General features: G+C 36.7%; 1 long non-coding RNA gene across 1 annotated transcript; it reads right to left on the reverse strand.

The window, feature by feature from the left end:
• Nucleotides 1-3,034: 3,034 nt before the first annotated feature.
• On the reverse strand, nucleotides 3,035-4,667 carry LOC140136802 (uncharacterized). The gene is made up of 3 exons (XR_011856766.1): nucleotides 4,611-4,667; nucleotides 3,356-3,432; nucleotides 3,035-3,062 (listed from the first exon to the last, which is right to left on the reverse strand). It is a non-coding gene; the product is annotated as an uncharacterized lncRNA (long non-coding RNA).
• Nucleotides 4,668-5,270: the final 603 nt, after the last annotated feature.

Here is a 5,270-nt window from a genome sequence, read left to right on the forward strand (position 1 = left end):
ATACCGCAAGATGGTTACGGCAAGACAGACGATCTGATGAAAAAACAACACATCAGGGCATAAAATAAATACGAAACAGCATATTTATTTGTATTCAATAGCGGAGTATAGCTTTGGGAGAAATTATAGAACTAAATCCCATATACTCAGTGAACAAAGTTCGTTGTGTCTGATCCAAAATTGCGCTTACTTGTGTACGTTTCAGAAAAACTGTTGCATTTGTCAACACTAAATGATGGGTGATTTCTACTGTCACAAGACGCTAGATGTATCTCCAGCGTAGGTGTATCTTCAGCAATACCGAGACCTGCGCTGGAGTTACATCTAGTGTCTGTTGCCAGTAGGAATAACCCATCATTTAGTGTTGACAAAGGCAACAGTGACATCTTACGCCGCGCACTTGATTTTTTTTTTCGTTTTTGCTATATATCGGTGCAATTTCTTAACGTAATTCCATAATATGTCAAGAAACAAAAGAGGTTATGAGAGGGGGATATGTGGGAAATGACTGAAAGCCAATAAGGCTTTGATATATTTATCGCTATTTAGCATGTTTAGAAAAGAAACATGCAACAAATGTTGAGACTTATAATAACTTAAAAGTAATGAAATCGACCATGAGAGTTATTCAAAAACTAAGTAAATATTTTATTAATGTTTTGTTTTTCTGACCATGTGTCTGGAGTATTAATTTCGTGTATTTTTTTACTGACGTACAGCAACCATTATGTAGAAGAATTCATTACACACCTGATTCGATGTTGCGCTATTGCTTGCAAGGGTTATAAAGTACGCGAAAGTCATTGCAGCCATTAGGTTGGCATGGATCAGTATCTTCTCTCTATCCAAGGCTGTTCGTTTCCTGCGTAAAATTCATTATTGACTATCATTAGTATTTGCTTTATTTTGTACAATCTTTTTTAGTATTTAAATTGAGTTTTATAATTATCATGTATCTATAAGTCCCATCCTACTAAAGTTGGTGCACAACACTAAGGATTTTTATCAAGCATGACGCTCGCATTTATACTCAAATTTTAACGACTTAACCTAATCGTAAATCCATCCTTTGCACCTGTTTCAAGTTAAACCCACCACCATACCCGGCAGTAAAGCTCAACCGTAAAAAATAAGGTGGGGTGGGTATACAGTAAAATGCACAGATTTTAATTTTGCTCATGTGAAATTATTCTGAATGGTAAACTAGGCAGTTAGGTATCTGGAGCAAAACTTAACAATAGGTTTAGATCAATTTGAATTATGATGTATTAATTATTATCATTTTTATGATTATAAATATTATTATTATCATCTTAAACGGAAAAGAGTGCACTTACAACAATATTGCACAGATGACTAAACCAATACATAATGCGGCGAGAGAAGTACCGATGAGAACTTTTACCACCTTGTCAATCACGGGTGAGTAATTATTTGCAACACCCTATAATGGTGGGTAAAATTGAAGACAAAATGTGTTAAAAGTGTGTATAGTTTCAAAGCACATTAATGGCAATACACGTGATGTCGCATGCGTAACGTGCAAACCGACAAGATTTAATGAACGTGTAACAAAAACTCAAGGTAGCACAACATGCTATGGAGAGAAAAACGCTACATATCACAATACGTGATAAAGTATAGTAAAGAATGTTGAAAAAAGGGACAAAACAAATGCCAAAGATATCATTAAAAGGATCAAAGAGGCAAAGTGGAGATGGGCGGGTCACATAGCTCGTAGAGAGGACAATAGATGGACAAAGATGTTAACTGAATGACAGCCAAGAACAGGAAAGAAAAGAAGGGGAAGACAAAAACGAAGATGGCGTGATGATCTCACATCCTGGACAAGATAAGCACAGAACAGAAGTAAATGGAAGCTACTTGAGGAGGACTACATCCGAAAGTGGGTGACACAATATGTGAGGTGAGGTTAGGTAAGGTGTAATTGTTAGGAATGTTGGAGAGGGGGGGTCAGTTTTCTATACCTTATTACTTTGTTAACATGGTTAAAGTCCGGCATACATTCGGGAGATATTCTGTTGCAACAGATACCGCGTTTCAGTCCCCACAGCGACTTTTGGTTCTCAACTTTTCCCATGGCTTAATTGTTCTCCCTCTTGATGTTGTTTGCAGCGAATGATGCAACGGAAATTCGCCCGCAGGACATCAAATTATAGATGGCCTTTAACCGTAACGCCTCCAAATACCGCAAAATCGTCAGGAATGAGGGGGGGGGGGGGCTAAATTTAACGTTGTTGCCTTATTAAGTTTAGCAACTATTCTAAACTGTTGCGATTTGGTAGTTCACAGCATCTTGTGAATGGTAGTAAGCTTTGGCAAAAATTGCATTAATCAATTCATAGACAGTGTATAACAGAATTCAAATATCACAGATATATATGGGAGATATTCCGTCGTGACAGATACTCCGTTTCCAGTTCCCTGCAGCGACTGTCGGTTCTCAGTTTTGATTTATGTTCAAGTTAGCTATTTCCAGAGCTTTGTTGTCCCTCTTGGTGTTGTTTACAACGAAAAACGGAACGGAAATTCAACCGCCCGACGTACGTCGCTCATGCCATAACTAAAACAGCAACCCAGCCCTACCACGTCCTCTGTGTTTTTCCTTTTCCCTCTGCCACGTCTACGATGCATGCGCACCAACCACCTCAATTTAGCACCCTCAACAACCCTAACTCGACATATACCACAAAAAACTACAAGTTCCGTGCCTCACCGTAAGTCGAGCGGTGACGAGCATGTCATAGAACATCTCCGACCAACGCCCCGGAACCCCACTCCCCAGAGAGTTAGGTTTGATGGACTAGAATAAATAAATTTCGTAACAAAAAATATGTACTAAGCAGCTTACAATGACTGACCAACATGACATAATATTTTCTTTAAATTTTTTTATAAATTATTAAAGAAGTGTTATCAAAGTGATTACCTTCGAAAACTCGAAAAGTACAGCAAAGGTTGTAAGATGGGTAAATCCACAGGTTTGGAGTGTATCATTAGTGTCTGCCTTATACGTCAATGAACCTTCTTGGGACCACAGGCTATTATAATATTAGACAAAGACACTAATTATAATAATGAGTTCTCCATGGGGTCACTATGGCTCACATTGGTTGGAAAGCCTGTATGAGGCAAGGACTGAGCGGGTATTATGAAGTTCTGCAATGTTGTTACTGTACGTTTACTTTTGTAAACTTGTTGGGAATGTGTATGAGTAATTGAGTAACAAAAACAGTGATGTGAAATGTCTCTAAATATTTATAATATTGACACAGGTTTTACCGTACCCTACATGAGCCACCTCACGCCCGAAAAACTTGAAGGATTAACTTACTTGTTTTCGACATCCCAAAATGCACAGACACGCTTGCTATACTCTGTTTGCTTTGAAATATTCAGACTACGAGGATCCTGTCAAACACAGAATTAATTTTGTAAGTCGGGTTACACTCAGGACTGTTTATCAATACACATAATGTGACCTATTCTCACAAAACCCCGACATGTCAACAAATCTACTTTTAAGATCAAAACCTTTAAAAGATACACAACATACACGTTGGTAGAAAACCAGGGGCAAAACTGTCTTTATGTGGCTAAAACTGTCTTTGTGTTTTAGCGTGATAACCATAATACTTTATTGTAAAGTATTTCAGAAAAGGAGATCACACAATGAGTTTCAAAAATGTTAGACAATTTGGTGAAACTATCTAACTAGTTTTGACATAATTAGATAAATCCATATCTTGGGTAATGTGAGAGTGGTCTTTCCATTGGTGACATCCTCAAATCCTCAAAAACGTCTTGACACTTTTTGTCTCTTTCCGTGTATCCGTGTAGCCAAGACCCTCTAGAGGGCGCCAAACAAACCCCAACGCTTATGATAACACTGCAAAACACTATCTCTCGGTAGACAAGTTTACCACATTAACGAGTCTTGTTATGTTTACAACGCATAATGTAAAAATATCTCACTTGCTACAAATGAATGTTGTTTCAAAATTACTCCAAATTAGCTAAATCCGTGCAAATAATAAAATCTATATACTTTTAAGATGTGTTTATAAATTTATTTGATTAAGAAAGAAAAACGTCATATGTTCAAATTTTAAAGCGTTTTTACTGGAAACGGAGCTTTTCAAGTTAGATAGTTTTACCATATCAGGACCGATTAGTAAATACATCTTTAGGAAGCAATGTATTTGTTGTTATTCTGTGTACTACGGATATATTAATTTTTGCCAATAGAGTGTTTTGCATTCATTGACATTTTGGTCATTTTTTCATTCAATTGTTTACGATAATTTAAAGGAGTATTTCATGATCCTAGCATCCTATTTTTAGGGTATTTTTCAGTAGATATCCACAAAAAAAGCTTATTCCCCAAATTTAAGTTGATTCCAATTTTGCGATTGCGAGTTTTGCATGATTATGTGTATTACACTGCTCCATAGGTCACTGTTGTAATTTCCTTCTTCTGATGTTAACTGTGTGTTATAAATAGCCCCAAATATCCTCTCAATATATCTATAAAAGTTTCTTTTACTGCTTAGATTGTGGCACTCTCGCTATGATTGACACTGCATTACCTTTATAGGGAAAGTGATATTCAATGGATTGTCGCCATCCTCGTGCTTCCTTATGGTGCCAGATGCATCAAACAGGTTGACGGACACCAATGCACTTCCAAGCACTTGTACTGTGTCCGAGTCATCACCGCTGTACTCATTATCATCATTTAGAGTTGTCCTAATGATGACTGTGAGATAACCTGTCACAAAAAATGTTATTAAAGAATATTATTGTGTGTCTTATATCCATTGACCATTGCGAACAACTGTTAAATGCTGCACTAGAATACCATACAAAGTATGTGGTTTATAGAGGAATAATCTGAATTATTTAATGCTCTTTGAACAATGTTTATCAATATTAAAACAAGTAATCCACTTAAATTACATGTTAAAGGCAACAGCTACATGTATGTACGGTTGCCACCATGGGGTGTTAACTTACTACCGTTGTCAGATTTATCCTTCACTCATAAAGAGATCTATAGGCTAATCATTTCATGTAGGTATATTATTAATATGAAGATTTAGTGCACATAAAATCAATGTCAGTACAGGTTTTCTCGTGTACAATGGAAGGGGAACTAGACAGCCTTGATTATTAAAGCTTCAATGGTATATAGAAAACGAACACGCTAACAGAGAAACATACTCATCACACAATTTGCACTTACATGT

This window comes from Amphiura filiformis, chromosome 2 (assembly GCF_039555335.1).
Source record: "Amphiura filiformis chromosome 2, Afil_fr2py, whole genome shotgun sequence".
In the NCBI taxonomy this organism is placed as follows: Eukaryota; Metazoa; Echinodermata; class Ophiuroidea; order Amphilepidida; family Amphiuridae; genus Amphiura; species Amphiura filiformis.